The 19,876-nt window shown below is 43.2% G+C and overlaps 1 protein-coding gene across 1 annotated transcript in view; it reads left to right on the forward strand.

The window, feature by feature from the left end:
- ADISSP (adipose secreted signaling protein) overlaps positions 1 to 19,876 on the forward strand; it is a 537,574-nt gene that overhangs the window by 333,711 nt on the left and 183,987 nt on the right. The window lies entirely within an intron of this gene.

Consider the following 19,876-nt stretch of genomic DNA (forward strand, 5'->3'; position numbering starts at 1 on the left):
GGGCAAGCAGACTAGGAAACCTGCTGCTGCCCCCAAAACAGCATGAATTGAGGGCCCCCGATCCGGGATCGGATCTAGTGGGGGCAGACTTTCTCTCTTCGCCCAGGCTTGGGCAAGAGATGTTCAGGATCCCTGGGCGCTAGAGATAATATCTCAGGGATACCTTCTGGACTTCAAATACTCTCCTCCAAGAGAGAGATTTCATCTGTCAAGATTGTCAACAATCCAGACAAAGAAAGAGGCTTTTCTACGCTGCGTACAAGAGCTCTTGTTAATGGGAGTAATCCATCCAGTTCCACGATCGGAACAGGGACAGGGGTTTTACTCAAATCTGTTTGTGGTTCCCAAAAAAGAGGGAACTTTCAGACCAATCCTGGACTTAAAGATCCTAAACAAATTCCTAAGAGTTCCATCGTTCAAGATGGAGACTATTCGGACAATTTTACCTATGATCCAAGAGGGTCAGTACATGACCACTGTAGATTTAAAAGATGCTTACCTGCACATACCGATTCACAAAGATCATTACCGGTACCTAAGGTTTGCCTTCCTAGACAGGCATTGCCAGTTTGTGGCTCTTCCATTCGGATTGGCTACAGCGCCAAGAATCTTCACAAAGGTTCTGGGTGCTCTTCTGGCGGTACTAAGACCGCGGGGAATCTCGGTAGCTCCATACCTAGACGACATTCTGATACAAGCTTCAAGCTTTCAAACTGCCAAATCTCATACAGAGTTAGTGCTGGCATTTCTAAGGTCACATGGATGGAAGGTGAACGAAAAGAAAAGTTCACTCGTTCCACTCACAAGAGTTCCCTTCCTGGGGACTCTTATAGATTCTGTAGAAATGAAGATTTACCTGACAGAGGACAGGCTATCAAGACTTCAAAGTGCTTGCCGCACTCTTCATTCCATTCAACTCCCGTCAGTGGCTCAATGTATGGAGGTAATCGGCTTAATGGTAGCGGCAATGGACATAGTACCCTTTGCACGCTTACACCTCAGACCACTGCAACTGTGCATGCTAGGTCAGTGGAATGGGGATTACTCAGACTTATCCCCTTCTCTGAATCTGGATCAAGAGACCAGAAATTCTCTTCTATGGTGGCTTTCTCGGCCACACCTGTCCAGGGGGATGCCATTCAGCAGACCAGACTGGACAATTGTAACAACATACGCCAGCCTTCTAGGTTGGGGTGCCGTCTGGAATTCCCTGAAGGCTCAGGGACTATGGAGTCAGGAGGAGAGTCTCCTGCCAATAAACATTCTGGAATTGAGAGCAGTTCTCAATGCCCTCCTGGCTTGGCCCCAGTTGACAACTCGGGGGTTCATCAGGTTTCAGTCGGACAACATCACGACTGTAGCTTACATCAACCATCAGGGAGGGACAAGAAGCTCCCTAGCTATGATGGAAGTATCAAAGATAATTCGCTGGGCAGAGTCTCACTCTTGCCACCTGTCAGCAATCCACATCCCGGGAGTGGAGAACTGGGAGGCGGATTTCTTAAGTCGTCAGACTTTTCATCCGGGGGAGTGGGAACTTCATCCGGAGGTCTTTGCCCAAATACTTCGACGTTGGGGCAAACCAGAGATAGATCTCATGGCGTCTCGACAGAACGCCAAGCTTCCTCGTTACGGGTCCAGATCCAGGGATCCAGGAGCAGTCCTGATAGATGCTCTGACAGCACCTTGGGACTTCAGGATGGCTTACGTGTTTCCACCCTTCCCGTTGCTTCCTCGATTGATAGCCAGAATCAAACAAGAGAGAGCATCAGTGATTCTAATAGCACCTGCGTGGCCACGCAGGACTTGGTATGCAGACCTGGTGGACATGTCATCCTGTCCGCCTTGGTCTCTACCTCTGAAACAGGACCTTCTGATACAGGGTCCCTTCAAACATCAAAATCTAACTTCTCTGAAGCTGACTGCTTGGAAATTGAACGCTTAATTTTATCAAGACGTGGGTTTTCTGAGTCAGTTATTAGTACCTTAATACAGACTAGGAAACCTGTTACCAGAAAGATTTACCATAAGATATGGCGTAAATACCTACATTGGTGTGAATCCAAAGGTTACTCTTGGAGTAAGGTTAGGATTCCTAGGATATTGTCTTTTCTACAAGAAGGTTTAGAAAAGGGTTTATCTGCTAGTTCATTAAAGGGACAGATCTCAGCTCTGTCCATTCTGTTACACAAACGTCTGTCAGAAGTTCCTGACGTCCAGGCTTTTTGTCAGGCTTTGGCCAGGATTAAGCCTGTGTTTAAAACTGTTGCTCCACCATGGAGTTTAAACCTTGTTCTTAATGTTTTACAGGGCGTTCCGTTTGAACCCCTTCATTCCATTGATATAAAGTTGTTATCTTGGAAAGTTCTATTTTTAATGGCTATTTCCTCGGCTCGAAGAGTCTCTGAATTATCAGCCTTACATTGTGATTCTCCTTATTTGATTTTTCATTCGGATAAGGTAGTCCTGCGTACTAAACCTGGGTTCTTACCTAAGGTAGTTACTAACAGGAATATCAATCAAGAGATTGTTGTTCCTTCTTTATGCCCAAATCCTTCTTCAAAGAAGGAACGTCTACTGCACAACCTGGATGTAGTCCGGGCTCTAAAATTTTACTTGCAGGCAACTAAGGAATTCCGACAAACGTCTTCTCTGTTTGTCATTTACTCTGGGCAGAGGAGAGGTCAAAAAGCTTCCGCTACCTCTCTTTCTTTTTGGCTTTGTAGCATAATTCGTTTAGCTTATGAGACTGCTGGACAGCAGCCCCCTGAAAGAATTACAGCTCATTCTACTAGAGCTGTGGCTTCCACTTGGGCCTTCAAGAATGAGGCCTCTGTTGAACAGATTTGCAAGGCTGCAACTTGGTCTTCGCTTCATACTTTTTCCAAATTTTACAAATTTGACACCTTTGCTTCATCGGAGGCTATTTTTGGGAGAAAGGTTCTTCAGGCAGTGGTTCCTTCTGTATAAAGAGTCTGCCTATCCCTCCCGTCATCCGTGTACTTTTGCTTTGGTATTGGTATCCCAGAAGTAATGATGACCCGTGGACTGATCACACTTAACAGAAGAAAACATAATTTATGCTTACCTGATAAATTCCTTTCTTCTGTAGTGTGATCAGTCCACGGCCCGCCCTGTTTTTAAGGCAGGTAAATATTTTTTAATTTATACTCCAGTCACCACTTCACCCTTGGCTTTTCCTTTCTCGTTGGTCCTTGGTCGAATGACTGGGAGTGACGTAGAGGGGAGGAGCTATATGCAGCTCTGCTGGGTGAATCCTCTTGCACTTCCTGTAGGGGAGCAGTTAATATCCCAGAAGTAATGATGACCCGTGGACTGATCACACTACAGAAGAAAGGAATTTATCAGGTAAGCATAAATTATGTTTTTAACACTAAACTACAATATAGCCCTGAAAATAGCCTTTTGTAGGGCATTGCTCTAAAGTGAATCAGCTCTTTTTTTGAAAAACCAAAAACAAGCTTCTTACATTAATCCCCAACCCCCCGCAAACAAAAAAAATAAATATATATAAAAAAAAAACCCTACTCTAATAAGTGCTGTGAAAAGGGCATTTGCAGCCCATGGGAAAAAAAAGGAGGAAAAAAAAGGAGAAAAAAAAACTAATCTTAAAAAAAAAAAAAAAATCTACCCAAAACCTAACATTAACCACGAAGATGGTACTCACCAAAGATGAATCTGGACGGCAGTGCTCCATCTTCAACCGTCGACTATCTTCTTATCTTCATCCTGGCGGTGGTCCATCTTAATTCCGGCGGCGCTCTATCTTCTTATTTTCTTTACAGCGTTGGTCTTCACGCATCTTCAGATCTTCAACACAGACATTCTCTTCAGTCGCTCACTTAATTTTGAATGTGAGGTACCCTTTTTATATAGGGGTCCCCTTGTATTCCTATTGGCTGATTTTCATGTTCAAATTCAAATCAGCCAATAGAATGTTAGATGCTTTTTAAAAAAAAGCTAATTCACTTTAGGGCAATGCCCTCCCTAGAAAAGGCCCTTTTAAGGGCTTTAGTGTAGTTTAGTGTTAGTTTTTTATTTTGGGGTGGTTTTATTTTTTGTAACAGCAGTTTTTATTTTTTGTAATGTTAGGGGATTTTGTTTGTTTTTTAGAATTTTGGGGGGAATTTTTTTGCAATAATATGTTTTGTTTTCGTTTGTAATTTTATTTTTTTTTATTTATTTTTTTAAAGCTAAGGTTAGTTTTTTATTAATTTTTCAGGTAAGCTTTTATTTTTTTAAAGAGTTTTTTTTTTAAGTTAAGGTTTTTCTATTTTGGGGTAACTTAGGGGGTTTAGATGTTAGTGGGTTACTTTGCGGTGAGGGCGTGGCGGATTGGGGTTAGTAGTCGAGAGGTTTCGTTTGCGGTTGTGGGGTGGCAGTTTGGGGGTTAATAGTAAAGAACGTTACTTTGCATTGGGGGTGGCGGTTTAGGGGTTAATATTGTGGTGTGGACTTTGCTATGAGCTATGTGGCAGTTTAGGGGTTATTAGAGTAGGGGTCATATGGGGATTCAGATTAGCTCGCTAAGTCGCTAGTATCTGTGTTTTTTTTCCCCCCAGTTTTTTTTCTCTCTCCATTGAGGTCAATAGTAGAGTACGTTAACGCAATATTCTACATTCTCCTCTTTGTGTGCGTCGGATTAGCGCTGAAGCAATAATTATTTATTTTCAACTTTATAAAAGTGCAAAGAGGAGAAGTTGAGCGGTGTTAGCGTGTGAGCAGGAGCGGTAATTATCGCTCCACTCGTAATCTTGCCCTATGTAGCTGCAGACATCTAAAAGATTCTTTCCAGAATCTCAGTCATTGTATTTGACATTTCCAGCTCTTACACTGAGAACAATATAAGAGCTGTCATTGTTTTGTCCTTTTGGAATCCGTGTATTTCTTTTTTTGTTTCTGCCCGTGTGTTATTAAACAATATGTTCCTCTAATTCGGTCATTCGGTCTCCCATGGTTTGCTGCTTTTTATGATATTAATGTTTTGATGTTTTGTTTCTTCTGTTTCACACTTGTTGTTCACAAGTGCATTAGCTGTTAGAGGTGTGTGAGATGTACAAAGCCACACAAAAGCATTGCACTATCATGCCCTACGAGAGGGATGTAGCTCTAACATATAAAGACGCAATATTTCTGCAGCATCGTTTCACTGCGTATAAAAGTCGTACAAAATGCTCTAGAGATGAGTTTTCCACAGTTGCAGGGAGAAAATCTCATATGTTGAAAGATAATTTAAATCCTAATATGTTGTATAAGTCCAGATAGTGTCTTTATGGACTATTTCTCCAACATAGGTGTGTCCGGTCCACGGCGTCATCCTTACTTGTGGGATATTCTCTTCCCCAACAGGAAATGGCAAAGAGCCCAGCAAAGCTGGTCACATGATCCCTCCTAGGCTCCGCCTACCCCAGTCATTCTCTTTGCCGTTGTACAGGCAACATCTCCACGGAGATGGCTTAGAGTTTTTTAGTGTTTAACTGTAGTTTTTCATTATTCAATCAAGAGTTTGTTATTTTCAAATAGTGCTGGTACGTACTATTTACTCAGAAACAGAAAAGAGATGAAGAATTCTGTTTGTATGAGGAAAATGATTTTAGCAACCGTAACTAAAATCCATGGCTGTTCCACACAGGACTGTTGAGAGCAATTAACTTCAGTTGGGGGAACAGTTTGCAGTCCTTTGCTGCTTGAGGTATGACACATTCTAACAAGACGATGTAATGCTGGAAGCTGTCATTTTCCCTATGGGATCCGGTAAGCCATGTTTATTACGATTGTAAATAAGGGCTTCACAAGGGCTTATTTAGACTGTAGACATTTTTTGGGCTAAATCGATTGATATTAACACTTATTTAGCCTTGAGGAATCATTTATTCTGGGTATTTTGATATAATAATATCGGCAGGCACTGTTTTAGACACCTTATTCTTTAGGGGCTTTCCCAAAGCATAGGCAGAGTCTCATTTTCGCGCCGGTGTTGCGCACTTGTTTTTGAGAGGCATGGCATGCAGTCGCATGTGAGAGGAGCTCTGATACTTATAAAAGACTTCTGAAGGCGTCATTTGGTATCGTATTCCCCTTTGGGTTTGGTTGGGTCTCAGCAAAGCAGATACCAGGGACTGTAAAGGGGTTAAAGCTTAAAACGGCTCCGGTTCCGTTATTTTAAGGGTTAAAGCTTCCAAAATTGGTGTGCAATATTTTCAAGGCTTTAAGACACTGTGGTGAAAGTTTGGTGAATTTTGAACAATTCCTTCATGTTTTTTCGCAATTGCAGTAATAAAGTGTGTTCAGTTTAAAATTTAAAGTGACAGTAACGGTTTTATTTCAAAACGTTTTTTGTACTTTCTTATCAAGTTTATGCCTGTTTAACATGTCTGAACTACCAGATAGACTGTGTTCTGAATGTGGGGAAGCCAGAATTCCTATTCATTTAAATAAATGTGATTTATGTGATAATGACAATGATGCCCAAGATGATTCCTCAAGTGAGGGGAGTAAGCATGGTACTGCATCATTCCCTCCTTCGTCTACACGAGTCTTGCCCACTCAGGAGGCCCCTAGTACATCTAGCGCGCCAATACTCCTTACTATGCAACAATTAACGGCTGTAATGGATAATTCTGTCAAAAACATTTTAGCCAAAATGAACCCTTGTCAGCGTAAGCGTGGATGCTCTGTTTTAGTTACTGAAGAGCATGACGACGCTGATATTAATATCTCTGAAGGGCCCCTAACCCAATCTGAGGGGGCCAGGGAGGTTTTGTCTGAGGGAGAAATTACTGATTTAGGGAACATTTCTCAGCAGGCTGAATCTGATGTGATTACTTTTAAATTTAAATTGGAACATCTCCGCATTTTGCTTAAGGAGGTATTATCCACTCTGGATGATTGTGAAAATTTGGTCATCCCAGAGAAACTATGTAAAATGGACAAGTTCCTAGAGGTGCCGGGGCTCCCAGAAGCTTTTCCTATACCCAAGCGGGTGGCGGACATTGTTAATAAAGAATGGGAAAGGCCCGGTATTCCTTTCGTCCCTCCCCCCATATTTAAAAAATTGTTTCCTATGGTCGACCCCAGAAAGGACTTATGGCAGTCAGTCCCCAAGGTCGAGGGAGCGGTTTCTACTTTAAACAAACGCACCACTATTCCCATAGAGGATAGTTGTGCTTTCAAAGATCCTATGGATAAAAAATTAGAAGGTTTGCTTAAAAAGATGTTTGTTCAGCAGGGTTACCTTCTACAACCCATTTCATGCATTGTCCCTGTCACTACAGCCGCATATTTCTGGTTTGATGAACTGATTAAGGTGCTCGATAGTGACTCTCCTCCTTATGAGGAGATTATGGACAGAGTCAATGCTCTCAAATTGGCTAATTCTTTCACTCTAGACGCCTCTTTGCAATTGGCTAAGTTAGCGGCTAAGAATTCTGGGTTTGCTATTGTGGCGCGCAGAGCGCTTTGGTTGAAATCTTGGTCGGCTGATGCGTCTTCCAAGAACAAGCTACTAAACATTCCTTTCAAGGGGAAAACGCTGTTTGGTCCTGACTTGAAAGAGATTATCTCTGATATCACTGGGGGTAAGGGCCATGCCCTTCCTCAGGATCGGCCTTTCAAGGCAAAAAATAGACCTAATTTTCGTCCCTTTCGTAAAAACGGACCAGCCCAAGGTGCTACGTCCTCTAAGCAAGAGGGTAATACTTCTCAGGCCAAGCCAGCTTGGAGAACAATGCAAGGCTGGAACAAGGGAAAGCAGGCCAAGAAACCTGCCACTGCTACCAAGACAGCATGAAATATCGGCCCCCGATCCGGGACCGGATCTGGTGGGGGGCAGACTCTCTCTCTTCGCTCAGGCTTGGGCAAGAGATGTTCTGGATCCTTGGGCGCTAGAAATAGTCTCCCAGGGTTATCTTCTGGAATTCAAGGGACTTCCCCCAAGGGGGAGGTTCCACAGGTCTCAGTTGTCTTCAGACCACATAAAAAGACAGGCGTTCTTACATTGTGTAGAAGACCTGTTAAAAATGGGAGTGATTCATCCTGTTCCATTGAGAGAACAAGGGATGGGGTTCTACTCCAATCTGTTCATAGTTCCCAAAAAAGAGGGAACGTTCAGACCAATCCTAGATCTCAAGATCTTAAACAAATTTCTCAAGGTCCCATCGTTCAAGATGGAAACCATTCGAACTATCCTTCCTTCCATCCAGGAAGGTCAATTCATGACCACGGTGGATTTAAAGGATGCGTATCTACATATTCCTATCCACAAGGAACATCATCGGTTCCTAAGGTTTGCATTCCTGGACAAACATTACCAGTTCGTGGCGCTTCCTTTCGGATTAGCCACTGCTCCAAGGATTTTCACAAAGGTACTAGGGTCCCTTCTAGCTGTGCTAAGACCAAGGGGCATTGCAGTAGTACCTTACCTGGACGACATTCTGATTCAAGCGTCGTCCCTCCCTCGAGCAAAGGCTCACACGGACATCGTCCTGGCCTTTCTCAGATCGCACGGCTGGAAAGTGAACGTGGAAAAGAGTTCTCTATCCCCGTCAACAAGGGTTCCCTTCTTGGGAACAATTATAGACTCCTCAGAAATGAGGATTTTTCTAACAGAGGCCAGAAAGACAAAACTTCTGGACTCTTGTCGAATACTTCATTCCGTTCCTCTTCCTTCCGTAGCTCAGTGCATGGAAGTGATCGGGTTGATGGTAGCGGCAATGGACATAGTTCCTTTTGCGCGCATTCATCTAAGACCATTACAACTGTGCATGCTCAGTCAGTGGAATGGGGACTATACAGACTTGTCTCCAAAGATACAAGTAAATCAGAGGACCAGAGACTCACTCCGTTGGTGGCTGTCCCTGGACAACCTGTCACGAGGGATGACATTCCGCAGACCAGAGTGGGTCATTGTCACGACCGACGCCAGTCTGATGGGCTGGGGCGCGGTCTGGGGATCCCTGAAAGCTCAGGGTCTTTGGTCTCGGGAAGAATCTCTTCTACCGATAAATATTCTGGAACTGAGAGCGATATTCAATGCTCTCAAGGCTTGGCCTCAGCTAGCGAGGACCAAGTTCATACGGTTTCAATCAGACAACATGACGACTGTTGCGTACATCAACCATCAGGGGGGAACAAGGAGTTCCCTAGCGATGGAAGAAGTGACCAAGATTATTCTATGGGCGGAGTCTCACTCCTGCCACCTGTCTGCTATCCACATCCCGGGAGTGGAAAATTGGGAAGCGGATTTTCTGAGTCGTCAGACATTGCATCCGGGGGAGTGGGAACTCCATCCGGAAATCTTTGCCCAAGTCACTCAACTATGGGGCATTCCAGACATGGATCTGATGGCCTCTCGTCAGAACTTCAAAGTTCCTTGCTACGGGTCCAGATCCAGGGATCCCAAGGCGGCTCTAGTGGATGCACTAGTAGCACCTTGGACCTTCAAACTAGCTTATGTGTTCCCGCCGTTTCCTCTCATCCCCAGGCTGGTAGCCAGGATCAATCAGGAGAGGGCGTCGGTGATCTTGATAGCTCCTGCGTGGCCACGCAGGACTTGGTATGCAGATCTGGTGAATATGTCATCGGCTCCACCTTGGAAGCTACCTTTGAGACGAGACCTTCTTGTTCAGGGTCCGTTCGAACATCCGAATCTGGTTTCACTCCAGCTGACTGCTTGGAGATTGAACGCTTGATTTTATCGAAGCGAGGTTTCTCAGATTCTGTTATCGATACTCTTGTTCAGGCCAGAAAGCCTGTAACTAGAAAGATTTACCACAAAATTTGGAAAAAATATATCTGTTGGTGTGAATCTAAAGGATTCCCTTGGGACAAGGTTAAGATTCCTAGGATTCTATCCTTCCTTCAAGAAGGATTGGAAAAAGGATTATCGGCAAGTTCCCTGAAGGGACAGATTTCTGCCTTGTCGGTGTTACTTCACAAAAAACTGGCAGCTGTGCCAGATGTTCAAGCCTTTGTTCAGGCTCTGGTTAGAATCAAGCCTGTTTACAAACCTTTGACTCCTCCTTGGAGTCTCAATTTAGTTCTTTCAGTTCTTCAGGGGGTTCCGTTTGAACCCTTACATTCCGTTGATATTAAGTTATTATCTTGGAAAGTTTTGTTTTTAGTTGCAATTTCTTCTGCTAGAAGAGTTTCAGAATTATCTGCTCTGCAGTGTTCTCCTCCTTATCTGGTGTTCCATGCAGATAAGGTGGTTTTACGTACTAAACCTGGTTTTCTTCCAAAAGTTGTTTCTAACAAAAACATTAACCAGGAGATTATCGTACCTTCTCTGTGTCCGAAACCAGTTTCAAAGAAGGAACGCTTGTTGCACAATTTGGATGTTGTTCGCGCTCTAAAATTCTATTTAGATGCTACAAAGGATTTTAGACAAACATCTTCCTTGTTTGTTGTTTATTCAGGTAAAAGGAGAGGTCAAAAAGCAACTTCTACCTCTCTCTCTTTTTGGATTAAAAGCATCATCAGATTGGCTTACGAGACTGCCGGACGGCAGCCTCCCGAAAGAATCACGGCTCATTCCACTAGGGCTGTGGCTTCCACATGGGCCTTCAAGAACGAGGCTTCTGTTGATCAGATATGTAGGGCAGCGACTTGGTCTTCACTGCACACTTTTACCAAATTTTACAAGTTTGATACTTTTGCTTCTTCTGAGGCTATTTTTGGGAGAAAGGTTTTGCAAGCCGTGGTGCCTTCCATTTAGGTGACCTGATTTGCTCCCTCCCTTCATCCGTGTCCTAAAGCTTTGGTATTGGTTCCCACAAGTAAGGATGACGCCGTGGACCGGACACACCTATGTTGGAGAAAACAGAATTTATGTTTACCTGATAAATTTCTTTCTCCAACGGTGTGTCCGGTCCACGGCCCGCCCTGGTTTTTTAATCAGGTCTGATAATTTATTTTCTTTAACTACAGTCACCACGGTACCATATGGTTTCTCCTATGCTATTATTCCTCCTTAACGTCGGTCGAATGACTGGGGTAGGCGGAGCCTAGGAGGGATCATGTGACCAGCTTTGCTGGGCTCTTTGCCATTTCCTGTTGGGGAAGAGAATATCCCACAAGTAAGGATGACGCCGTGGACCGGACACACCGTTGGAGAAAGAAATTTATCAGGTAAACATAAATTCTGTTTTTTAACTATTAAAGGGACAGTCAACACTAAAATGGTTATTGTTTAAAAAGATATCTGAGACAGAAGTGAACAGATGAGTTTAAGAAGACCCAATTAACAGCACAAGGATATCCTTGAAAAAGCTAAGCGACTATTTGGTGAAACAATCAATGGATTTGAGCGTGTGATGTCACGTTGTGGGCGGAGACCAATCTACTGAACTGCAAACCGTAATCATAGACATTGTTTACAATATACAGTCTGTGTAATATACAGATGTTCCAGCTGTGGTTGTTCTCTGTAAACCCTGTGTTTTTAACAGATATTTCTCTTGTAAGGTGTATCCAGTCCACGGATTCATCCTTTACTTGTGGGATATTCTCCTTCCTAACAGGAAGTGGCAAAGAGAGCACACAGCAGAGCTGTCCATATAGCTCCCCCTCTAGCTCCACCCCCCAGTCATTTTCTTTGCCGGCTCTAAGCAAGATTTGGCGGCTGTTATGGATAATACCCTCTCAGTATTTTTATCTAAGCTGCCCGTGTTACCTGCAAAGCGTGATAGCTCTGTTTTAAGAACAGATTATGAGCATTCTGACGCTTTAGTAGCCGTATCCGCTATACACTCACAATGCTCTGAAATGGGGGCGAGGGATGTGCTGTCTGAGGGAGAAGTTTCCGATTCGGGAAAGGTTGCTCCTCAGACAGACTCAGATACGTTTGCCTTTAAATTTAAACTTGAACACCTCCGCTTATTACTCAGGGAGGTATTAGTTACTCTGGATGACTGTGACCCTTTGGTGGTCCCAGAGAAATTGTGTAAAATGGACAAGTACCTGGAAGTTCCTGTTTACACTGATGTGTTCCCGGTCCCTAAGAGGATTGCGGATATAGTAACTAGGGAGTGGGATAGACCAGGCATTCCGTTTGTTCCCCCTCCTGTTTTTAAGAAAATGTTCCCCATATCTGACACCACGCGGGACTCGTGGCAGACGGTCCCTAAGGTGGAGGGGGCTGTTTCTTCACTTGCTAAACGCACAACCATACCAATTGAGGACAGTTGTGCTTTTGAAACCCCTATGGATAAAAAATAAAAGAGGGTTTACTTAAGAAAAATTTTGTTCATCAAGGTTTTCTTCTCCAACCTATAGCGTGCATTGTTCCTGTAACTACTGCAGCTGCTTTCTGGTTCGAGGCGCTGGAAGATGCGCTCCACACGGAGACCTCATATGAGGATATTATGGACAGAATTAAGGCTCTTAAGATGGCTAATTCTTTTATCACAGATGCCGCTTTCCAACTAGCTAAGTTAGCGGCAAAGAATTCAGGTTTTGCCATTCTGGCGCGCAGGGCGCTATGGCTCAAGTATTGGTCGGCCGATGTGTCGTCAAAATCCAAACTGCTGAACATCCATTTCTAAGGAAAGACCCTTTTCGGGCCTGAATTGAAAGAGATTATCTCAGAAATCACTGGGGGAAGAGGCCATGCTCTCCCTCAGGACAAATCCTTTAAGACAAAGAACAAACAAAATAATTTTCGTTCCTTTCGAAATTTCAGGAGCGGTTTCGCTTCATCCTCCCCTGCTGCGAAGCAAGAGGGTAACACTTCACAACCCAGGGCAGCCTGGAAACCTTACCAGGGCTGGAACAAGGGTAAACAGGCCAAGAAGCCTGCAGCTGCCCCCAAGACAGCATGAAGGGGTAGCCCCCGATCCGGGACCGAATCTAGTAGGGGGCAGACTCTCTCTCTTCGCTCAGGCCTGAGCAAGAGACGTACATGATCCCTGGGCCTTAGAGATTGTATCCCAGGGATATCTTCTAGAATTAAAGGACTCCCCTCCAAGGGGAAGGTTCCATATTTCTCGTCTGTCTACAGACACGACAAAGAAAGAGGCGTTCTTACGCTGTGTAGAAGACCTACATACAATGGGAGTGATCCACCCAGTTCCAATTGCGGAACAAGGGCTGGGGTTTTACTCAAACCTGTTTGTGGTTCCCAAAAAAGAAGAAACTTTCAGACCAATCCTGGATCTCAAAATTCTAAACAAATTCCTCAGAGTCCCATCATTCAAGATGGAGACCATTCGGGCAATCTTACCAATGATCCAGGAGGGTCAATATATGACTACCGTGGATCTAAAGGATGCGTATCTACACATTCCTATCCACAAAGATCATCACCAGTTTCTCAGGTTCGCCTTTCTGGACAAGCTTTATCAGTTTGTGGCTCTCCGTTTCGGGTTGGCCACTGCTCCCAGAATTTTCACAAGGGTGCTAGGGTCCCTCCTGGCGTTGCTAAGACCGCGGGGCATAGCAGTGGCGCCTTATCTAGACGACATCTTAATTCAGGCGTCAACTTTCCAAAGAGCCAAGTCTCACACGGAAATTGTAGTGGCCTTTCTGAGGTCTCACGGGTGGAAGATGAACATCAAAAAGAGTTCTCTCTCCCCCCTCACAAGAGTTCCCTTCCTAGGAACACTAATAGACTCGGTAGAAATGAAAATATTTCTGACGGAGGTCAGAAAGTTAAAACTCTTAACTACTTACCGAGCTCTTCATTCCATTCCTCGGCCATCTGTAGCTCAGTGCATGGAGACAATCGGATTAATGGTAGCGGCAATGGACATAGTCCCTTTTGCGCGGATACACCTCAGACCACTGCAACTATGCATGCTCAAACAGTGGAATGGGGATTATGCAGATTTGTCTCCTCAAATACAGTTGGACCAGGGGACCAGAGATTCTCTTCTCTGGTGGTTGTCTCAGGATCACCTGTCTCAGGGAATGTGTTTCAGCAGACCAGAGTGGATCATCGTAACGACCGACGCCAGTCTGTTGGGCTGGGGTGCTGTCTGGGACTCCCTGAAAGCTTAGGGCTTCTCCCGATAAACATTCTAGAACTGAGGGCGATATTCAACGCTCTTCAGGCATGGCCTCAGCTAGCTGCGGCCAAATTCATCAGATTTCAGTCGGACAACATCACGACTGTAGCTTACATCAACCATCAAGGGGGAACAAGGAGTCCCCTAGCAATGATGGAAGTAACCAAAATAATCAGGTGGGCGGAGGATCACTCTTGCCACCTCTCAGCAATTCACATCCCAGGAGTAGACAACTGGGAAGCGGATTTTCTAAGTCGTCAGACTTTTCATCCGGGGAAGTGGGAACTCCACCCGGAGGTATTTGCCCAGCTGATTCAGCGATGGGGCACTCCAGAATTGGATCTGATGGCGTCCCGTCAGAATGCCAAACTTCCTCTTTATGGATCCAGGTCCCGGGATCTACAGGCGGCGTTGATAGATGCTCTAGCAGCGCCTTGGTCCTTCAATCTGGCCTATGTGTTTCCACCGTTTCCTCTCCTTCCTCGTCTGGTTGCCAGAATCAAGCAGGAGAGGGCGTCTGTGATTCTAATAGCGCCTGCGTGGCCACGCAGGACCTGGTATGCAGACCTAGTGGACATGTCATCCGTTCCACCATGGACTCTGCCAATGAGGCAGGACTTTCTACTTCAAGGTCCTTTCAAACATCCAAATCTAATTTCTCTGCGTCTGACTACTTGGAGATTGAACGCCTAATTCTATCTAAGCGTGGTTTCTCTGAGTCGGTTATCGATACCCTGATTCAGGCCAGAAAGCCTGTCACCAGGAAAATCTACCATAAGATTTGGCGAAAATATCTTTGTTGGTGCGAATCCAAGGGTTACTCATGGAGTAAGATTAGGATTCCCAGGATATTGTCCTTTCTCCAAGAAGGATTGGAGAAAGGATTATCAGCTAGTTCCTTAAAAGGACAGATATCTGCTTTGTCTATTCTTTTACACAAACGTCTGGCAGAGGTACCAGACGTTCAAGCGTTTAGTCAGGCTTTAGTCAGAATCAAGCCTGTTTATAGACCTGTGGCTCCACCATGGAGTCTGAATTTAGTTCTTTCAGTTCTGCAAGGGGTTCCGTTTGAACCTTTACATTCCATAGATATTAAACTTTTATCTTGGAAAGTTTTGTTTCTTTCATGTAATTAGCAAGAGTCCATGAGCTAGTGACGTATGGGATATACATTCCTACCAGGAGGGGCAAAGTTTCCCTAACCTTAAAATGCCTATAAATACACCCCTCACCACACCCACAATTCAGTTTTACAAACTTTGCCTCCTATGGAGGTGGTGAAGTAAGTTTGTGCTAGATTCTACGTTGATATGCGCTCCGCAGCAAGTTGGGGCCCGGTTTTCCTCTCAGCGTGCAGTGAATGTCAGAGGGATGTGAGGAGAGTATTGCCTATTTGAATTCAATGATCTCCTTCTACGGGGTCTATTTCATAGGTTCTCTGTTATCGGTCGTGGAGATTCATCTCTTACCTCCCTTTTCAGATCGACGATATACTCTTATATATATATATATACCATTACCTCTGCTGATTTTCGTTTCAGTACTGGTTTGGCTTTCTACAAACATGTAGATGAGTGTCCTGGGGTAAGTAAGTCTTATTTTCTGTGACACTCTAAGCTATGGTTGGGCACTTTTTTATAAAGTTCTAAATATATGTATTCAAACATTTATTTGCCTTGACTCAGGATGTTCAACATTCCTTATTTTCAGACAGTCAGTTTCATATTTGGGATAATGCATTTGAACCAATCATTTTTTCTTACCTTAAAAATTTTTGACTTTTTCCCTGTGGGCTGTTAGGCTCGCGGGGGCTGAAAATGCTTCATTTTATTTCTCCTTCTAGTTTACATAAGTCTTTTAAAACTTCTCTTTTTTCAGATGAATTTTTAAATGAACATCATCATTCTGATACTGATAATGGTTCTTCTGGTTCAGAGGTTTCTGTCTCAGAGGTTGATGCTGATAAATCTTTGTATTTATTCAAGATGGAATTTATTCGTTCTTTATTTTAAGAAGTATTAATTGCATTAGAAATAGAGGATTCTGGTCCTCTTGATACTAAATCTAAACGTTTAAATAAGGTTTTTAAATCTCCTGTAGTTATTCCAGAAGTGTTTAATCTCCCTGATGCTATTTCTGAAGTAATTTCCAGGGAATGGAATAATTTGGGTAATTCTTTTACTCCTTCTAAACGTTTAAGCAATTATATCCTGTGCCATCTGACAGATTAGAGTTTTTTGGGACAAAATCCCTAAGGTTATGGGGTTGTCTCTACTCCTGCTAAATGTACTACTATTCCTACGGCAGATAGTACTTCATTTAAGGATCCTTTAGATAGGAAAATTGAATCCTTTTCTAAGAAAAGCTTACTTATGTTCAGGTAATCTTCTTAGACCTGCTATATTTTTAGTGGATGTTGCTGCAGCTTCAACTTTTTGGTTAAGAAGCTTTAGCGCAACAAGTCACAGATCATAATTTTATAGCATTATTATTATTCTATAACATGCTAATAATTTTATTGGTGATACCATCTTTTGATGTCATTAGAGTTGATGTCGGGTATATGTCTCTAGCTATTTTAGCTAGAAAAGCTTTATGGATTAAACTTGGAATGCTGATATGTCTTCTAAGTCAACTTTGCTTTCCCTTTCTTTCCAGGTTAATAAATTATTATCTCAACTGTTAGGAGCGGTATCAGTTTGGAAACTATTTCCAGTTTGGAATATATCCAAGCCTTATAGAAACCTATAGCCAGCTCCTAAGTACCCATGTAGGTGCGGCCCTTATTCCAGCTCAGCTGGTATGGGGCAGATTACGTTTTCTTCAATTTGGATCAATTCCGTTCTCAATCTCTGGTTTCAGAACATTGTTTCAGAAAGGTACAGAATTGGCTTCAAGTTAAGGCCTCCTGCTAAGAGATTTTTTTCTTTCCCGTGTCCCAGTTAACACAGCAAAGGCTCAGCATTTCTGAAATGTGTTTCAGATCTAGAGTTGGCTGGAGTAATTATGCCAGTTCCAGTTCTGGAACAGGGGCTGGGGTTTTATTTTATCTCTTCATTGTACCAAAGAAGGTCAATTCCTTCAGACCTGTTCCGGATCTATCAATATTGAATCGTTATGTAAGGATACCAACATTCAGGATGGTTACTGTAGGACTATCCTGCCTTTTGTTTAGCAAGGGCATTATATGTCTACAATAGATTTACAGGATGTGTATCTGCATATTCCGATTCATCCAGATCACTTTTAGTGTCTGAGATTCTCTTTTTAGACAAGCATTACCAGTTTTGTGGCTCTACCGTTTGGCCTAGCCTCAGTTCCAAGAATTTTTTTCAAAGGTTCTCGGTGCCCTTCTTTCTGTAATCAGAGAACAGGGTTTTGGTATTTCCTTATTTGGACGATATCTTGGTACTTGCTCAGTCTTCTCATTTTCGAAGAATCTCATACGAATCGACTTGTGTTGTTTCTTCAAGTTCATGGTTGGAGGATCAATTTACCATTCAGTTCATTGATTCCTCAGACAAGGGTAACCTTTTTTAGGTTTCTAGATAGATTCAGTGTCTATGACTCTGTCCTTGTCAGACAAGAGAAGTTTAACATTGATATCAGCTTGTCAAAACCTTCAGTCACAATCATTCCCTTTGGTAGCCTTATGCATGGAAATTTTAGGTCTTAGGACTGCCGCATCAGATGCGATCTCCTTTGCTCGTATTCACATGCGACCTCTTCAGCTCTGTATGCTGAACCAATGGTGCAGGGATTACTCAAAGATATCTCAATTAATATCTTTAAACCGATTATACGACACTCTCTGACATGGTGGACAGATCACCATTGTTTAGTTCAGGGGGCTTCTTTGTTCTTCCGACCTGGACTATGATCTCAACAGATGCAAGTCTTACAGGTTGGGGAGCTGTGTGGGGGTATCTGACAGCACAAGCGGTTTGGGAATCTCAGGAGGTGAGATTTCCGATCAATATTTTGGAACTCCGTGCAATTTTCAGAGCTCTTCAGTCTTGGTCTCTTCTGAAGAGAGAGTTGTTCATTTGTTTTCAGATAGACAATGTCACAACTGTGGCATACATCAATCATCAAGGAGGGACTCACAGTCCTTTGGCTATGAAAGAAGTATCTCGAATTTTGGTTTGGGCGGAATCCAGCTCCTGTCTAATCTCTGTGGTTCATATCCCAGGTATGGACAATTGGAAAGCGGATTATCTCAGTCGCCAAACGTTGCACCTGGGCGAATGGTCTCTTCACCCAGAGGTATTTCCTCAGATTGTTCAAATGTGGGAACTCCCAGAAATAGATCTGATGGCTTCTCATCTAAACAAGAAACTTCCCTGGTATCTGTCCGGATCCCGGGATCCTCGGGCGGAGGCAGTGGATGCATTATCTCTTCCTTACAAGTGTCATCCTGCCTATATCTTTCCGCCTCTAGTTCTTCTTCCAAGGGTATTTTCCAATGTTCTAAAGGAATGCTCGTTTGTCCTGCTGGTAGCTCCAGCATGGTCTCACAGGTTTTGGTATGCGGATCTTGTTCGGATGGCCTCTTGCCAGCTGTGGACTCTTCCGTTAAGACCAGTCTTTCTGTCTCAAGGTTCTTTTTTCCATCAGGATCTCATTACCTTAATTTTAAGGTATGGAGTTTGAACACTTGATTCTTGGTCAAAGAGGTTTCTCTGACTCTGTGATTGATACTATGTGACAGGCTCGTAAATCTGTATCTAGAGAGATATATTATAGAGTCTGGAAGACTTATATTTCTTAGTGTCTTTCTCATCTTTTTTCTTGGCATTCTTTTTGAATACCGAGAATTTTACAGTTTCTTCAGGATGGTTTAGATAAAGGTTTGTCCGCAAGTTCCTTGAAAGACAAATCTCTGCTCTTTCTGTTCTTTTTCACAGAAGGATTGCTAATCTTCCTGATATTCATTGTTTTGTACAACCTTTGGTTCGTATAAAACCTGTCATTAAGTCAATTTCTCCTCCTTGGAGTTTGAATTTGGTTCTGGGGGCTCTTCAAGCTCCTCCTTTTGAACCCATGCATTCTTTGGTCGTTATATTACTTTCTTGGAAAGTTTTGTTTCTTTGGCCATCTCTTCTGCCAGAAGAGTCTCTGAATTATCTACTCTTTTTTGTGAGTCTCCTTTTTTGATTTTGCATCAGGATAAGGCGGTGCTGCGAACTTCTTTTGAATTTTTTACCTAAGGTTGTGAATTCTAACAACATTAGTAGAGAAATTGTGGTTCCTTCATTATGTCCTAATCCTATGAATTCTAAGGAGAAATCATTGCTTTCTTTGGATGCTGTTAGAGCTTTGTAATATTATGTTGAAGCTACTAAGTCTTTCCGAAAGACTTCTAGTCTATTTGTCATCTTTTCCGGTTCTAGAAAAGGCCAGAAAGCTTCTGCCATTTCTTTGGCATCTTGGTTGAAATCTTTATTTCATCATGCCTCTGTTGAGTCGGGTAACACTCCGCCTCAAAGGATTACAGCTCATTCTACTAGGTCAGTTTCTACTTCCTGGGCGTTTAGGAATGAAGCTTCGGTTGATCAGATTTGCAAAGCAGCAACTTGGTCCTCTTTGCATACTTTTACTAAATTCTACCATTTTGATGTGTTTTCTTCTTCTGAAGCAGTTTTTGGTAGAAACGTTTTTCAGGCAGTGGTTTCAGTTTGAATCTTCTGCTTATGTTTTTTCATTAACATTTTATTCTGGGTGTGGATTATTTTCAGCAGGAATTGGCTGTCTTTATTTTATCCCTCCCTCTCTAGTGACTCTTGCGTGGAAAGATCCACATCTTGGGTAATCATTATCCCATACGTCACTAGCTCATGGACTCTTGCTAA

Source organism: Bombina bombina, chromosome 2, assembly GCF_027579735.1.
Source record: "Bombina bombina isolate aBomBom1 chromosome 2, aBomBom1.pri, whole genome shotgun sequence".
Taxonomy (NCBI): Eukaryota; Metazoa; Chordata; class Amphibia; order Anura; family Bombinatoridae; genus Bombina; species Bombina bombina.